The 19524-nt window shown below is 34.8% G+C and overlaps 1 protein-coding gene across 1 annotated transcript in view; it reads left to right on the top strand.

Moving 5' to 3' along the window:
- LOC106669782 (zinc finger protein jing homolog) overlaps positions 1-19524 on the top strand; it is a 223493-nt gene that overhangs the window by 194353 nt on the left and 9616 nt on the right. The gene's annotated exons all lie outside the window — the stretch shown is intronic.

The raw sequence follows: 19524 nt of genomic DNA, 5'->3' as shown, positions 1-19524 counted from the left end.
CTCTCTCTCTCTCTAAATATTTATCTATCTATCTATCTATCTATCTACCTACCTCTCCCGCCCTTTCTTTCATCTATCTATCAATCTACCTGCTCCACTTGTCATTGCTCTCTTAATAAGCCTTAAACAATCGTAACACATTATATAAGAATGTAATAATGCATTTTTTCATTTGGCCTAATTTTTAATTGAAAAACATCAAACCTAAGGCATAGAAACAAACAAAAAAGACGTAGTTTAACTTCCCGTCATAAAGCATTACAATAACCATTCAGATATTTTAATAATGTATTTTAATTAATCAGTTTTGAATGTTTGCACAAACTTTTTAGCAAATTATTTCAAAAAATGATAATTAGTGATATTAATTTTTGTGTACCTCTCCGATCTTTTTTCATTTCTCCATATTCTGTATATTTGTCTGTACAATATCGTAAATATAAGAAAACAATATATCCTGTACAACTTTGTAAATATTCTTTTACTGAAAAGAAGGAATGAAACAGTTTCAAGAACACGAGATAAAAATCCGTTTTACTCCCTGCCGAATGTGTTCTCACTCGGAAGTAACCCTGGATTACCATCTTTGGAAATCAGAACGCCCTTCCGTTTTCTTGTCTGGTCTCAATATATTTATATATTTGCATAACCGTGCATAAGGGCAATAAAATAAATGAAAATTTCATGTCATTTTTTCCGAACAGTGTTCCGCAGGCGTGATCTGAAATTATAAAGACAAGATAAAATAACAATTAGCCTATCTCTCCTTCACGCCTTATGAAACTTCGAAAGAAAACCATAATTAGACGTGTCATTATTGGTGTTAAAGGGTGAAAAGATTGGCCGAGAATTGAAAGAATACACCCGCAGTGTTATCTTATCTCCTTCCGGCCCCGTCATTTGGCTGAAAACTGCTTTCAACACGCCAAAGCTTAGACATTTTACCCCGGCTTACCGCAAAAACCGTTCAAATTACTTGAGTACGGTATCGTACCTTCAATACTGGTAGTATTTACGCCAAAGGCGGCCGTCACGCGTTCCGGATAAAATGGATAATACCGCTTCGTTTTCCTTGTAAGCCAAAATGGCCAATTTAACATCAAATATATAAGAACAAGTCAGTTATATACATGGTTTAAAAACCTATGAAAATGTTTGTTCGTTTGTCAAAAGTGTACCAAGGGACATTAATTTGGGTTGTCTACAAACTTATCAAAGTGTGAGCATTTAAGTCATAGTCCAAACTCTTAAGCTGCTTAACAGTCAAGCTTTTTGTTGTAACTTTATGTAATCTGAGCGACTTTTTCTTTTTCTCTAGATCTATAACAAGTTAGAAAACGGTTTTTGACAAACTTTTCCACTTTATTTGCAATGGAAACAATTCAAAACTCTTACGTATTAAAAATAAGTCATAGTTATTTTATTTTGAAAAAATACTTTAGCACTTTTGTACTTTTAGACTTACTAAAAATCTCCGAGCTTACATGTATAAATCAATAAAAAATTAAGTTCTTGATATTGTTTGATAGGACGCGGCTCCAACCACCCTATACAAAATGAATTATTATTAATATTATTTTACAATTAATTAAGGTTTTTAGTTGAGATAAAAAGTCAATGGCACGAGCGGGATTCGAACCCACGATCTTCGGCTTGATACGCCGCTGCTCTACCACGAGCTATCGTGACCTCGATCCACTCGGACACCAAACCTAATTAATTGTAATATATTAATTGGTCAAGCGGACCACGAAATTAGTGAATTTAATGATTAAAAATGAAGTATACTTCACTAAAGTTCTCCGTGGCCATTTCATTTGACGTCGAGAATCCAATCCGATTGCACGATATTTGAAAAATGGCAAAAAGGAGGGAAAATTCAAAAAGGTGCGGTTGAGATGGGAAGTTGGTGTCCGAGTGGATCGAGGTCACGATAGCTCAAGTGGTAGAGCAGCGGCGGCGTATCAAGCCGAAGATCGTGGGTTCGAATCCCGCTCGTGCCATTGACTTATTATCTCAACTAAAAATCTTAATTAATTGTAATATATTAATTGGTCAAGCGGACCACGAAATTAGTGAATTATTATTATTATGCAAGCAAGTCCGAAAGCCTATGTTGTCATAGGTATTAGACTATAGGGTTGTACTGAACATAGCAATATCAAAATTATACAAACATGTGTAGAAGTTAGTGAGCGTTAATTAATGATTCTTTAGAGATCGTGAGATGCAGTCTGATGTGATGTAGGTTTAGAAAAACATTTTCTTCATCGTGCCAACGTTTCAATCTTCATTGAGATCATCTTCAGGATTTATAAAGATGTGAATATGAATTTATAATACAATCTTTCAATTAATTAATCTTTATGCAAGATGTGTGTGGTGATTAGTGACCGTTAATAGATAATTATTCAGAAATCGTGAGATGCGGTCTGGTGTGATGTAGGTTTCAGAAAAACATTTTCTTTATCGTGCCAACGTTTCGATGTTTATTCAGATCATCTTCAGGGCTCAATAAAGATCGAAACGTTGGCACGATAAAGAAAATGTTTTTCTGAAACCTACATCACATCACACCGCATCTCACGATTTCTGAATAATTTATGCATGATATTGGTTGAGATGGAGAGTTGATGTCTGAGTGATCGAAGACACGATAGCTCAAGTGGTAGAGCAGCGGCGTATTTAGCCGAAGGTCGTGGGTTCGAATAACGTTCATGACACTGACTATTTTTATCTCAACCAATACCTTACATAAAGATTAATTAATTGAAAGATGTTATGTGGTCAATCGGACCACGAAATCTAATGTATTATAATACAATGATGTTCGCAATATAGAAATTTTAGGTTTAATGAAAGTATGTGTTATAATTGTTATATAAATCCCAGGCCCTGAAGATGTCAATAAAAGATCGAAACGTTGGGGCGATAAGAAAATGTTTTTTTGAACCTACATCACATCAGACCATCTTAAAATCCCTGAGGTCAACGGCGAAAATACAAAGATTTCGAAGCCATACACCAGTCTCTCTCTATATATTTTTTTAAATAAATAAATAAAATAAAACCTCTTGAAAAATCAAACGAAATTTACTCTTGAATCAAAGAATCTACGTGAACACTCCTACACTGCCTGTGACTATCTCTTTCTCTTTTCTATTTTTCTAGTTGTGTATGGCATACGCGAACATATATGTTACCAACAATTCTACCAAAAATATCAAACCTTAAATTTCCTAAATTTAGAATTAGAAAAACGTTTGTTCCAAAACAAGTATATACATACATATTTATATGATTATATCGAATGCGCACCTTTAAGTGAAAAGGAAAAACATGGAAAACAATTGAAAGCCGTTAAGTTTGGTTAAGTAAGTGTTGTTAAGGCGGTAAAGTGGTGTTAGACTGGCTTATTCAGTGAGTTTTCTGCTGTTATTTCACGCCTTCCCTGTGATATTATCATCGCAGAATATCAGCGTAACTTGCTATCCACAAGGCTGGAAAAAAGGTCAAAGTGGTTACTAATTAATTGGGAAAGTGGGTTCTTCACTTGTTCACTTTTTATCGTTGGAAACATGCGGGCCTGTTTGTTTGTAGTTGGATCTACCCTTTTTTTGTCTATCAGAGCTCGAGGTTCAAGATGGGCTTCTTGTCCTTCGCTGGGATGCTTGTTAAAGTTCAAATAATTATATATATTTAAGTCGGAGTATTTGAAAGGATCGCACTCGTGAAATGATTATGAAGTACGATTTGTATTGTTGAGAACGGGGTTTTTCTTCTGAAAATTGAGGGTTTCAGGTAGCGGCCCTTTTCTTCCAGGGTAGAAAGGAATTGAAAGTCAGGTCCCGGTTTTTCCGACGTCGAGTAGACAAAGGCAGGCTAAGTCGAGATTACCGTTAGGCTTCAATGGGAGATAGCGATTCCTCACAATTTTCAAGCCTTGGAAATCTGACCTGTACCGAGTTAAAATGTCAGAATTGTGAGATATTTTGAGGTCCGCGAGGTGAAGGACCTGTAATATTCATGGCCTGAGCTTGTTTTTGCCAGTCGTATCCCTCCAAAATGGTCAAACCCACAAGTAGTCAGGCATATCAGAAGTAACAGAGACGACCAAACTACGAAAAACAGCATGAGTTGAAAATGGTTTAGGTAGTGGTTCATTTCCTATTTGAACGAAGTGCTGACATCACATTTTTTCCTCTTAGGGTTAACTGGGTGATGACCCTGCAGGTTTGTCGACCGGATATATCTATAGTACTTGTGGACCATTTCAAATTTGGAAATGAAAAAATTGATTGTATAGAGAAATTTTTATGAAATATTTATTTCAAAGTCTTTGAACAAAGTATGGCACTTTTTATGAATTTTTTCCATCAGACAGATCAAACAAGCAGATGATAGGAAGATCAGAACAACGGGAGACATATACTACTTGGGTAATGGACCATCCCCCCCCAGATCGGACATGAAATATTTGATGGCGTGAAGAAATTTCTCGAATATTCTATTTATGACATCTCTGAACAAAATGTAGTACTGTTGGTAAACTTTTTCAATCAGGCAGACCAGATATGCGAAGAAGTTCATAGACGACCAAACTACTTAGGTGTGTGAAAAGTACCCCTTTGGACACGAAAGTTTGGATTTTTCACAAAATTCTATTTCATGAAATCTTGGGGTCATCAGGGTGATGAATCTGTAGTTTTTGCCTTTTAGGCAGACTAGAATAACCCGAGACATCTGTACTACTTGAGTTATGGGCCATGTCTAATATGTGAAAGATTTGACGTCAAAAAGAGATTTTTCAAAAATTCAATTTCTGCTGATTTAATCGTTTTTGGTCAACGTGTTTTATCGTCTCTTTCAATCAGACAGAACATATAAGCGAGGATAGGCAGACCGGAATGTTTGGAGACGACCAAAATACTTAGGTGGTCGAACGTTTCCCCATTTGGACATGAAAGATTTTACGTCGAAAAGAAAATTTTCGAGAATTCTGTTTATCCTTTCTCTGAACAAAATGTAGCACTGTTGATCAGTTTTTTATTCAGGCTGACCAGATATGCGAAGATGTTTGTAGACGACTAAACTACTTAAGTGTGTGAAAAGAACCCATTTGGACATGAAAGATTGTATTTTCACAAAGTTCTATTTCACGAAGGAGAACAGGCTGATGAACTAGTTGTTTTTCTCTTTTAGGCAGACTAGAATAACCGGAGACATCCACACTATTTGAGTTATGAGTTATGGGCCATTTCCCATTTGTACATGAAAGATTTGACGTCAAAAAGATTTTTCGAAAATTCAATCTCTGCTGTTTTAAGTTTCTGGTCATCGTGTTTTATCGACTCTTTCAATCAGAAAGATCAGATAAGCGAGGATAGGCAGACCAGAATGTTCGGAGGCGATCAAAATACGTAAGTGGAGGAACGTTTCCACTTCGGACATGAAATATTTGATTCAATGCGAGGCGATTTTTCGTAAATCTAATTTCACGAAGACTGAACAAAGTATAGTATTTTATCGATGTTTTGTTGTTAAAGTCAGCCTAGTTATGTTGGAAAGACGGGTTCAGCTACGTGCCATCATCATTAAAAGTGGGCCCGGCCATTTTCTTAATTTCTGTTCAGCCCTCGGCTTGAAAAATATCCGGAAGAAGTGTTTAATTCACGAAAAAATTTGATAGTTTACACAAAAAAATTGACATACCTGTCAATGTCGCAACGAGGGATTAGAGAAATATATAAATGGACAGAGACTATTAATTAAATGCAGTTTTGTGCCCGTTTTGAAACCTCTAATCCGCTTCGAACCCGACATTCCTTTTTCAGTGTTGTTCAAATCTAATTGTCCGCTAGTTCACCGATCAGGCCAAGGAGCGTACCTCCCATAAAAAGAGGGACCGTGAGAAGATGAAGGAGACGAGCTGCTGTGGAGGGGATCAGAAAAAATTCTTGGACGTTAAACCCAGGAGAGACAAAGAAGCATTCCGACTGACGTCACGGGATTGCATTCGAAAATGCATTTAATCCCGGCCTGTTTACAGTCCGTGGGACGTTCGACAACCGGTTTAAAAACTCGATCATTTTAGTTAAACTAGGGGTTTGACCTTTTTCTCTCCGAGGGACACGTTGAGGGGGAAAAGATCTCCTTTTTCTGCTTAAGGACATCTTCCTCCGGGTTGAATTATGCAGCGCTCTACGGCGGGTTTTATGCAACTTTTCAACGGGCCTGCGAGAAGTGACCGTCCTTATCATAACACTTTCTCCTGCTGAGATAAACATAACAAAAATACTCTTAATCCACCAACTAAACATATTAGGTCAAATTAAAAAAAAAAAACCTTCAAGAGAAACCAAATAACGGTTTCTTATTTATGCGTCAATTTTAGCAACATTCCACTAAGCATAAATATACAAAACATCAAGTTCCTTCAAGTAATTCTTATCATGGTTGCCTTTAATACTAAGCTTTACAAAGGGATTTGTTTCTCCAAGAATTTTCTACGCGAACCCCATCTTATCGTCCCACAAATCTATGTTATCGTCATGTAATCATATTATTTACGTGACTATATAAGTAAATGTACTTCAACAAAAAACATTGACGTTTTGATCGAAATAGATCATCTCTGGTCAGCGCACGCCTAAGTTTTGCCTTATAATGAGTTTATTTGTAGTTTGAGTTTAAATAAATTTAGAAACAAGTCAGATTTTACCGAAGAGCGAGGACGGGCGGACTCCTCAATCATTAAATAATTCAGCCGTATTGAAAGTAGCCAATTATAAAGCAAATTATACAAATGTGGGGCAATTATATTTAAACGCTCCAGCAGCTGTCGTTTCGCAAAGTTAATGATTCATGGAATGACATGGCCTGCCACAAGTAAATCAATAATCGATGTTAATGCATTGACAAAGCTATGGAGGAAAACTGGCCTGGTGCTTCAAAAAATTCTTACAGGCTAATGATTTACTGATTTATAAATCTGTAACAGATCTTATGAGACGTTATAAATTAAAATATATTCACTAAACAAATGACCAATTTAATGAAAAATTATCCACTCGAGGAGGGTTATTTCCAAAAAGGACTAGTTCATTTATGTTCAAAAATGTTTTTCACCTTTATATATTGTTATGATAGCCCAAATAACTATATTTTCCAAAGACTTTCTGGCTTTAAAAATCTTTCTTGGCAAACTTACTAATGAGGATTCACTGTTTTAATGAGTTTTCAATCGAATTTGAGGCCGTCGCTAATTAAAATAACATAGATCTAATAAGAGACCCGCCTGTTTCCGGTTGGACAAATATTCCAAGCACTTGTGTTGTAAAACATTGGATTTTTCGGATTTAACTCTAACAGTTTTTGCAAATTTAGTCGATAGAGATTATATTGGTTTAGCCCGTTACATTACCTCACTGAACTTGGCGAAATTCCGAAACGAGCCTACAGACCAATCCATGAGGATAGGCAGGCAAATTTCCAGTTTGCTTTAACACCAAAGATCTTGTTTTGAATTATACTATGGGAGGATTAAAACGATGTGAAACGACCAAGGTGATTAATACCCGACATTCCTCAAGAAGAAATCTAACGATTAAAGAAAAGTCAAGCACATCGTTTTAGTATGTGTATGAGTAATACAATAACATTAATCTTTAGCTTAGCCGTTTTCATCCATTTTGGTCCAACCAATCTTAGCTGTAATGAGCTAATGACTGGCTAATGCTGTTCCGCTTTTCGCCATCTTCAGTGTGGACTAATACATCGTGGGACAGGCTGTTACAGATATATTTACGGGATTTGCTTAAGTAAAATGTCTCTTAAAAAATGGGACTATGATGACCGACTATGTATAGAGGAAACAGAGATATCAGAGCATATGCTATGCTACTGCCTTGCAATAGCAAGCAAAAGGCTATGATATCTAGAAAAACCATTGTTGAGGAATGTAGCCTTCCTCCTGTGAGGAGCACTTACCACATATAGGGGTTAATAAGGCAGAGTGCTGGGTAATAGTAAGAAGCGCTCCTCCTCACAAAAAGGGAAATAAAAGGTAAAAGGGGAAGGTTCCCAAAGGAGAAGACAAAAAAAACCATTTTGTTATAAGAGTTTATATTAATCTGTTTACAATATATATATATANCCTATATATATATAAACTATTTTTAATGATAGACGTTCGCTTGATTAATTAGCCTGATAAGTCATTCTATCCTAGCTTTACTTAAAATCAAGACGTCAGTGGTTGGATTGCGATAAGACTATATCCAGAGTGGTTTAAAGGTTAAAAAGAAATTCCGCAAGACTCGAAGAAAAGAAAATCTCTCCATGGAAGCAGCCGGTTTGGTTGATAAACACGGAAGGATCATGTTGTTGTTTAGTCGAATGTTGTAAGTCTGGTTTGTTAAACAAATTAACCAACGTAAACTAACGAATTTATCTGTAAACGAGACCAAAATAGGGCTTGAATGAATCATCGATGAATCGGCGAGTCATCACCGGTTGTCAAATAAACGAGAAATCTTTAAACTCATTTAAGATTCAATGAGTGTCAAGGAGGGGAAAACGTCCCACGGCAATCACAGAGCCAACTGAGAAACAGTTTACTGAGTTTACCAAACAGATTTGCACGGCTATTAATTTGTACGAGAAGAGAAGGATGATTTTCCCAATGAGCCGATTTCGCACAGGAAACGCTCATTTCACGAACGATTTCGTTCTAGTGGAAATTCCCGGAAGGAGTTCCTCAGAGGGGGTTTACCTGGAGGAAATAAGAACAGGAGAGGTGTCACGGACGGAAATTGTGTCTGATTCACTATCTACCGGTGGACGACGTGCGAATTTCGGCCTGTACAGAAATTTTGCAGCTGAATGAAAGACTCCGGTTATAAACGGAGAAACGGGCCGTTATCGAAAGATAAATAATTTATATAATTCTATACATAATTCATCTACTATTCATATTTACTGGGGAGTCGAGGCGAAATTTAATCCGCGTGTCAGCGTCGGTAGCATACGCGGGGATTAATTTATCGCGCGTACCCTTTAGTGTTTTTTTCGAACCTCATCCGCTTCGTCCATCATGAAAATTATTCGTTTTAGCAAGAGGAACCTGTGGGTTGTTAAAAAACTGGAAAAAGGCTGAGGGAAAAGTGGTTAGGGGGTTATCACAAAGGGGAAAGGGCATGGTCGCCCTAAGGGACTTTTTCCCCATCTTTCCGGCCGCTACTGTATTTTAGGACTTTAGTTCATCTTCTGGGTAGCAGGAAAAAATTCATTTTTATCCCAGTTAAGATTATTTTTCTCCTTCGTTACCTTCCATCCTCACCAAATTTTCATTATGAATCAAGGGTGATATTACATTCCGATACTTCGTTTTAATATACTAACTTTGAAGATGTAGAGTCGAAACATCAAAACTAGCGAAAATTAACAATTTTATGATTCAGATACCTCCACGGTAACCTTTATAAAATAAAATAAAAAATACTTTTTTTTCCATCTTTATAATAGAAAAAGAATTTTACCTAAGGGTGTTGCTTAAAGAATTTTTGTATACGTATTTTTAATAAAACAAAATTGTGAGAGTACTTCGGCCTGCGTTTTGATTAAACTGTAGCTCGTATCAACTTTAATAAATTTTATAAATAATGTGACAAAACCCCTCCACTGAAGAAGGCGAAAAGAAGCACCTTGTTTGGCATAGGCCGAGGTAGCAAGCATAGGCATATTCAATTCAAAACCGACCAAGATAGTTAAAAACGCTAATGACTGAAAATCAAACTGAAATTAACATTTTGTACCAAGCTTTATTTTTTATGCAAGGCCACTGCAACCATCATAACAATGGCTAAATTTTAAGTATTTTTGCTTCCAGGACATCACCAGGAAAATATATTTCAATAATATTATCGGTCTTATAAGGCGGAAAACAATATTATGCTAGAAAACTTTTGGACAGCTTGGTTAAACTTTCGATCAAAAATGATATTACATATTTTTTTCGCGATTTTTTATTTTTTTTAATTTGGAAAATAAATTGGTTCCATTTCTTCTCGAGGTCTGCCGGGTGACGAACGCGCAGTTTGGTCGTTCCAAATCATTTTGTTCCGCTTTCATCGCTGTTTTGGTCTGTCGGGCATGTTTCGCCTTCTCCCTCTAACCTCAGGACAAACCTTCCACTGAATATTGCGATAAGTCGAAACTCGTCGGACTGACCAAAACAGCGAGGATATGCAGTATAAAATGATCGAAAACGACCAACCTGCAAATAAAATTGGCGGTTCAATTAAGGCTAATATTATTTTAATCGTATTCAAACGGATTTACTCAAGTGCCGACGAGGAGTGTATGATCATTGATCATAAATCAAGATTGTGAGATTTCCTCTTGAGTATATGGGGAGATGAACCTGTAGCTCGTTCGTTTCCGATCATTTTGGCCATCAAGACGATCAGTACATTTTCCCAAATAAATTTACCCATGTCCGTCCTTCAAATTTTAGAAGAAGCGGGCCCGAATAATTGATCTGCCTTTGTAAATCCGTAATAATAGAACGTACGATCATTGCATTCCATCATCAATATTTTTATTATAGTTATTTCCATTGTTACTTTTATTAGCATATGATAGAGATTTGCCATCATGCCGAAATGAGTTTTCATTTTCCCCACCGGCTGTTTCTGTACATCCTGGAATTTGTGATCACCTATGATATGACGCATTGATCGATCTGACTCACAAGCAACTCGTTACCCCCGAGCGGGATTTTTTTCTCTGCATTTTCAACTCTGCGAATTATAAAATCGTGACTCGTTCTATAAAACCGTGGCTATGATTTTACAATTTGTTCTGCATTTAATATGGGTAAATAGGGATGTTTCGGCTAAGGGGAAAATAAAATATTTAATTAGCCTAATTAAATATTTGAGTGGGTTATTCTGAAATTTATACAGGAGCATTTAATTTTGATCGGTTCTCAAAAGCCCTAACATGATAGGGAGGTGATTTTACGAAAAAGTTCATATTTGGCCCTAAGGCCTTTTAAAAAGAAAATTTCTATTAGAGCATTTCACAAAAGTTTTATGGACTTTGTCGAATAAACTCAATTTGTTGTTGGGAAAGTTCTTTGTGTGCACTCTGTTGCCATTAAAAAAAAATATTCGCCCTAACCAAGTATTAAAAATTGCTTTCATGCAATTATTAATTTCCCCATCTGTTTATATTTTTTTAATATAGATATCTCATTTTTATAAAATTTCCACTGACCAAAATAGTCGTTGCTGAACAACATGAGTTGCAACTATTTTTGGGATCCTGTTTTCTGACATGACAACGTAGAGTGTAGTGTAATTTGAGGGTGTGCGCAAAAACAGGACTGCAATTTGTTTCATAAATTAATGCGTAAATTAAGCTAACGGTATTAAATAATTTTAGTTTCGAATAAAAATGTATATCATTATTTTGTACTAGCGGTGCCATAGAGTTTTCAAGTCCTGTTTAGCTTTAGTACTTTAGTTTGTAAATGTTTATAAAAACATTTAGAGGTAAGAGTTTCACTCAAGTAGACATACTCCTTACCAATAAATATTCGAGCATTCAAAAAAAGCACTTCTCATTTATTGCCATCCTACAATGTCATTAGTAAAGTGAGTTTAGGTAAGTCATACCTTTCGTACCTTCAATTTTGAACGCGAGAAATTTATCTTTGTGAAAATCATATCGTTTTATAAGTTTTATCACTACGAAATAAAGATTACTTGCTTTATAATATTGTTTTAATAAGGTAAAAACAAAAGAAATGATAAAAATTATATTAGTTATTAACAATACAAGCATATGTTGGTAGAACTGTTAATCTTAAAAGTTTGAACCTTTTTTTCACACTATACCTGGTTTTTAAAATTACGAAATTTTGCTTAAAAATGTTTCTTATGTAAACAAGATTTAGTTCCTATGTAACATTTGTTTTAATACCAGTGGAATAAAGTTAGCTAAACCTGTATCTTATAGAATATAGATCTGCTTTTCTTAAAGGAAGTTTACTTGACTTTTGTACGTTTTTTATAACATATTTGTCTTTTGAAATAGAAAATTTCCTGTATAAATTGTGTCACAAAGCAAAGTTTACTTGAAATATAGCATTTGTTTGTATGTTAAGATAGATATTGGCATTAGTAGAATGAGTTTAGATAAGTCATCATACCTTTCGTACCTTCAATTTTGAACGTGAGAAACGATCATTTGATTTGTCTTCGTGAAAATCGTTTCGTTTAAGAAGTTATATATATTTTCACAACGGCATAAAGATTACGCGCTTTACAATATTGTTTTAATAAGGTTAAAAAAAAGAAACGATAAAAATTATATTAGTTGTTATCAATACAAGCCGATGTTGGTAGAACTGTTAATCTAAAAGCATGAAGAGGTTTGGGCCTTTTTTTCGCACTATATTAGCTTTTAAAATTACGAAATTTTGTTTTAAAATGTTATACACATAAACAAGGTTTAGTTCCTATGTAATATTTGTTTTAGTACCAGTGGAAAAAAGTTAACTAAACCAATATCTTGTAGAAAATAGAACTGCTTTGCTTATAGGAAGGTTACTTGACTTTTGTACGGTTTTTATAACATATTTGTCTTTTGAAGTAGAAAAATTTCTATATAAATTGTGTCACGAAGCAAAGTTTACTTGCAATATAGCATGTTTCAATATGATATACATAATAGTATATTATAATATTAATGTATGATAGTTGAGGAATTAAGTTGGTAGAACTGTTTTTCTTATGGTAAATTAGGTTTTTTTTGGATTTCGTACCTTGTATCTTCAGTTTTGAACGTGAGATACGACGATTTCCGCCTTTTTCCCCATTTGTCTTCTTTAAAATCGTATATCGGTTAAGAGGTCTGGCCGTCCGGGATCGTATTTATTGCATAATCCACGTGCTGTCCGTCGTTTCTGTCGAGGGGGGTGGGGCGGACCAAGGGCAGATCTGGAGTAACCTTTAGTACAGTTCTTGCCCGGCAGATGGCATCCTGGCGACGACATCCCACGGCGACGACCGGTTGTCAGTCGCCCTTCATCATCGGACGAGCCCGCACGCCCTTGCCCGTCACACGCCTCAACAACAACAAAAACAAACTCAGGCCATTTTTCTCAACGAGGACGTTTTAGACAATTATGAAAATTTAAGACTGGTGGTTGTGGTGTGCTTTTAATTTAAATTTGGAGGTTCAGTGCTTCGCACTCGGCCATAGCTTCGCTTCTGAACATGGGATGAGGGTCTGGCCCGCAAGAGCCGCATGTCCCTCGACAGCCTTCACCCTCTCCTAGGTATTTATCAACGCTCATTCCTTTTTTTATTTATAAATCTTATTTTATAATATAAAATATACATAATTTTTTTCAAATTTTGTTTTCTAACACGAGAAATTTTGTTTCAAATTCATCTAAAAATTTGCGAGAATAAAATAAAACAAATTGTATGTTTATGTAATGTATATGTATGGGACTTTTCTGAACTTGATTGATTTTTTTAATAAGCCTTCATTAAAAAAAATGAAAAAAATTAGCTTTTTTTCATTTAAATTAGGAAGAAATTGTGAAAATCGAACTTACATGCGTGTGTAGGCCGAGGCCAGTAGCGTCCGTTGTCGGATGGTTTCTTTTTCCGGCCGACTCACGCAGTTCTTTTTCTAAATCTTCTCGGGAACTTACAGACGATGGAAAAAAGGATAAAATTTCAATTTATTTTACGCCCTTTTCGAAAACAATACTTTAAAATGCTCCGACTCTCGGTGGTCACGCGTTTTCGCCGACCCGCCAATTTTTCCGGACCGGCTTCGCATCCGCGCCCCTCCCGTCTGTCCGACCGGATTTCCCGCGGCTTTTCCGAACCGTGGTGGAAAAGGCGGAAAAACAGTGCCCTTCACAGCCGCAGGAGGCGATGTCGTGTAATACGGTTGCATTCACACTCAAGTCCGGGACCCCATTCATAACCGCCGAACAATTTTTTTCTCGATTTTTTTAAGAAAACGGTTCTTTTTTTTTCAATTTGTTTCGAAAAGTCTGCTCGGCAATAAAGAAAAATTGTTGAATTTTCCGGGGTGGGGGTTGAAATCACCCCCTCGGCCGTTGTGTTTTGCGTTGTGAGGTTATGGCAGTGTTTTTTTTTTGTACAGACATTACCTCCATGATAGTTTTTATTTTTAATTTGGGGGTTGCTTCTTACATAAAAAGAAATGATCTACGCCTAAAAATAAAATAAAACAATTTAAAAACGAAATGTCAACGTTTGTATAATACGTTTAACATTTAATAGTATTTTCAAAGAAATGAAAACCTATGAAGACCCTGATTTATAATTTAAAACAGTTTTATAATTAATAATAGCAAAAATTCTTCAAATTTAAAATGTTGGAAGAACTTCATTCTTTTTAAAACATTTAACCTCAAAAGTTAGGCTTTATAACTGACATCTTTATTCAATTTATTTAACCAACAAAATATTCTAACTATTTGGATTGGTATATGGCTAATGCCGAAAGGTTAGGCCAAAAAACAATTTGGATGTTGTAAGTTTGTTGTTGGGCGTAGTTTGAGGGGTAAAGGATGTTAAGTTTCTTATAGATGTAAAATTTCGGTGCAATTTGGAATGCTGCGCCCATTGAGAAATATTCTATCCTCCCCTGTTCCTACGACTCAACAGTGAGTCTGAATACATTAAGGAATTTGATTATTAGGACTGGTTTTAATAGTTCTTCTACAGTTATGTTGTACATCCCAAAGCATTTCCTCCTGCGGATGTGTAGTACCACAGTCTGTTAGTAGGAGTGTAGGAATCTCTTCGTTCTTGGCATATATTTGTCTGTAAATTTATTGTAAGGTTTAGGCTATGCGACAAAGTGCTATATGTTTTCGGTTACTGACATGATCAGACAGGATTTTACTTTAACATATTCAACAATACTGGCTGGGATTTCAATTTTCACCCTACCCGGTGGAAAATTTATTTTCGTATGCATTATTCTAATATGCTCAAAACTGAATAGGAATATTTGTAATTTATTCTTATTCTATTAATTTTTATTATATTAACTGACATATTTTTGTTAGTTGGATAAAACAAAATAGAAAGTACAAACCAAAAACAAACAAATGTTAATCTTTATTTTTAATAACGGGTTTACTTGAGAATTGTAAACAAGATTATTCATTTTGTAAACAAACACTTTTTCTCATCTTTTCTCCAATTCAATCCAGTTGTATTCTTCTTAACCATGGAAAGACATCATCTTCAACCAGAAGTTCCTAATATTATTGTGAGAATGAGTCATCGAAATCACCGGCAAGTGTATATCGCAGAGGCAGTTGGTGTTTCTCAAAGCATGGTTTTCAGGGCTTTAGCCCAATTCTGAGAGACTAGAAGTGCCAATAGGAGGCCTGGTAGTGATTCGCAATGAATTACGATGCTGAACTCCCTTACATTAATATTGTCATTGCTGCAAGGCGGAACCCTTTCCATAGTGCCCACCAGATCCTAAATGAAGTACATGATGTTTAGGCAAGGCCTTTATCAACATAAACGATTCGTAATCATTTGTGTTTTGGCAAGGCCTTTATCAACACAAACAATTCATAATCATTTGAGGGAAGTTGGCCTCATATCATTTGAGGCGACCTGCAACAACGCCTGTCATCAGCAACTTAGAAGAATATGGTGCAGTGAGTGCCTAGAAGTGGACACTAATTAGAATGGTGTTATGTTTACTGATGAATCGTGTTTCTGTCAGTATAGTGATAGCAGGTGCCGAAGCATCTACTAAGAACAGGGGATGCATACAATGCCTTAGTTCGTGCTCCCTTCAGTGCAGTTTGGAGTAGGTGGTGTAATGGTCTGGGCTAGGATTTACACTGGAGAAGGAGTTGGACACAATATTGTTGAAGGCAACCTTACTGCAGTTCGTTATGTCCAAGAAATTATCGAGGAATACATCCCTCAAACCAGGGATCTCATTTTTTCAATTTCTGAATGACAATGCCAGATCCGATGCAAAGTCGTCCATCAGTGTTTAGAAAACCTGGGAATTTTCCATCTTCCCCTTCCCCCATTGTCTCCAGACCTCAATTCCATTGAGCGTATGTGGGGTGCTTTGCAGAAAAGGCTGTTCGATAACCACCCGCCCTCAGTTGACCTGCAACAACTGAGTGCAGCGTTGCAACATCTATGGAGTGAAATTCCTTAGGAAATTGTTGACAACCTTATTAACAGTATGCTTAACAGGTGCACAAAGGTTTTAGCTAACAGATGACATTTACACAGTATTAATTGTTTAAAAAAATATGTGTCCAATAAACAAAATTTTGGAATTAAAACCTTTTATTATTGTTATTTTTAAAAATCCCTTAATTAAATTTTCTTCAGTGAAAAACAATGATTTCTAATAATTTTTGATGCAATTTATAATAAAAATAAAATAAAAATGCTAGGGAAATTAAATACTACAAAATTGGCAATATCCCTATTCATTTTTGAGCAGTTTAGATCGTATTCAGCTGGTTGAAACACTTATGCTCTAATGGAGGACAACTGCATTAAATTGTTAAATTATACTCAGTTTATATACTACAAGTATATACAGTTTTAAGTTCGTCAAATGGGAAAAAAAGGCTCATCCAGGCCAGGTTTGTCAGGGTCAATCAAACTGTTAACAACTGGCCAATACATTTTTGTCATCCCATGTTAAATGTCAATTATGTTTGATACATTTCTCATATATCAGTTTATTAGTGAGAGCATTAGTTGTAAAATTGATTGTAACATCAAAGTTCTGATGTTAGGTTAAGCAACAAAGCATCATAATATGTTTTTGGTTTGATGTGGCTCGTTTAGATGTTGTTAAATGTATTAACTCGACAAAGTTTTAGGTTTGTCATATCTGAAAGAAAGGCTCATCCAAGCCAGGTTCTTCAGTGATGATCAAACTAGCCAGCACAATTTTTTTTTTTACTTATCCCATATAAAACGATAATTATGTGTGATATATATAACTTTTATGAATAGTCTGTTATTATAGAGAACATTGAGCACAAAAATTTCAAGTAACTTAAGAGTCTTTGTTAGGCTTAGATTAAGCACCATGTTTTCAGTTTATTGTGATAATATAGACATATACTTTTAAGTATATTAACACAACAACGTTTTAGGTTTGTCTAATACAACAAAAGGCTCATTCAGGCCAGATTCGTGGGCAAACATTTAGTATGTGTCATATATTTAATTTCTATGAAAAGTCTGTTATAGGGAGCAATATTGTGATCAGAAAGATAAAGTTTTGTTGTTACAAATGTGTGGTGATTCAAAATTATCCTTTTGTTGTTAGGCTTAAGTTACACAAGGGATCATTTTTCAGTTTGTTGCGGCTAAATATAAAAATTTGCTTTCAGTGATAATGATACGGAAAATTAAGTGGCCTGTTTGTTGTTGAATATTTATGTTTGCCCTATGTGAAAAAAGTCTCATCCAGGAAAGCTGATCTAATTGCAGGCCAGTTTTTAATTCATTAAAAAAAAATTTTTGTAATTATTTCATTGATAATGTCATAAAATTATCCTTTTGTTTAAAACATGGTAATAAACAAGTTCACGTTAAATGAATTATTATTTTTGTATTTTTATTTCAAGCAGCTTGAACCAGAAATGCCTTCTTAAGAGAGCTGTACATAAAAGTATAATCATACAACAACAGAAAAAAAATCACATTATTGACCTGTAAGGTTTTTAAATGTTTAAGTTTTGGTAGGGAACGAACAAACTGCTGACGAATGTTTCACTGACCAATACAATTTTTCCATACTTATTTCATATGAAAAGACTATTATCTGTAATTCATAACTTTAATTAAAAACCTTACTCGTCAGAACATTGGGATCAAAAATTACAAGTAATATAAATGTTTTATGTTTACAAGTAACCAAAAACCATAATGTATTTTCACTTTATTGCAACACCAATTTTGTTTTACTCATAAAGTAAAATGTTGATTGGTCTGTTCATTGTTTATGCAGTTATGTCCAATGTACAAAAGGTTCTTCCAGGCCAAGTTTGTTAAGGACGATCAATCTTTGGTCAAACTTCAGCAATTTAAAGTTGAATGACATCTTACCTTGTTTTTATTTCTGTTATGGAAGCTTTAATTGTATACAGCAAAACTGCATCATGTTTAATTTTGTTTTGACCAAATTTGCTTGTGCTGTGCCGTATAAATTTACCAAAAAAACAAACCCTATAGATTTTGTATTAATGTTTTTTATTTATTTTTATTTTATTTATTTATTTTTTAATGTACAGATAAGTCATGTCACAAAAAGGTTCGTCAGAAACAAACCACCAAGAAATGTTTCATTGATGAATCCGTTTTGTCATAGTTATTCCATAAAAAGAGATTATGTGAAAAATGCATATTTTCTAGCCTGTTAATAATAAGTACAGTATTATTCTGAAGTTTGATTGCAGTATATAGTTATCGAATTTCTAACTTACAAAGAACAGTTATTGGATTGAAAAAGTTTTAGGAAATGAACATGTACACATGCAAAGTTTTGCGAACTGGTCTGTTTGTTGATATATTTGACAAAAATATAAAAAAAAGCTCAACCAAACCAGTTTGTTAGGGGTGATCGATGTACAAAATTTTACCAAATCGTACCATTTGATATTATCAAATAATATTACTGATAAATGGATGAATCAACAATTTTTAAGTTTGATAACTCATTTTTCCTGTATTTTTATTTAATACAAGTTCTAATCACTGAGGAGTAGAGCAAAAAACATGTTTTGATTTTGTTTTCAGTGAAAAGTGATTTTGTATTAATGGTTTGCAAGGTTTTTTCAATGTTGTTGTATTTGTTGCAAGGTTTCATAATGTTTATTGATTGTGACAGAAATCAGGGATGATCAAACCGCTGACACAATGTTTCATTGACCTGCTACATTGTATCGTAGTTATCCCTGATGCAATGACTTTTATGAATAAAAGTATAAGATTAAATCTTGATTTTCTTTTTATTTTAAGCAGTATTCCCCTACTACTGGGGGTTTAAAATAACATTGAACTGTTTAAAACGCATAAAATTCATAACTGATTACAATGTGTGGTGTGTAGTGACTGTCAATAATGATGATTTGGAGATTGTGAGATGCGGTCTGGTGTGATGTAGGTTTAGAAAAACATTTTCTTTATTGTGCCAACGTTTCGATCTTTATTGAGATCATCTTCAGGGCCTGGGATTTATAAACATTGTTTAAATTATACAAAAACATGTAGGATGTGAAAAAATGAATTTATACAATGCTAGAAATTTTTAGTATTTGTACTCGCTCAACGTGTTTGTTTTCTGTGTACTACGCTTTGAGTGAGTACAAATACTTTGAGTCTAAAATTTCTATCATTGTACAAATTCATTTTCCACATCTTACATGTATTTGTATATGTAAACAATGTTTGT

The sequence above is a fragment of the Cimex lectularius genome, unplaced genomic scaffold (genome assembly GCF_000648675.2).
Source record: "Cimex lectularius strain Harlan isolate CLEC.00 unplaced genomic scaffold, Clec_2.1 scaffold156, whole genome shotgun sequence".
NCBI classification, from domain to species: Eukaryota; Metazoa; Arthropoda; class Insecta; order Hemiptera; family Cimicidae; genus Cimex; species Cimex lectularius.
Note: the sequence above shows the minus strand (reverse complement) of the source record. Positions and strands in the feature narration are given on the sequence as shown.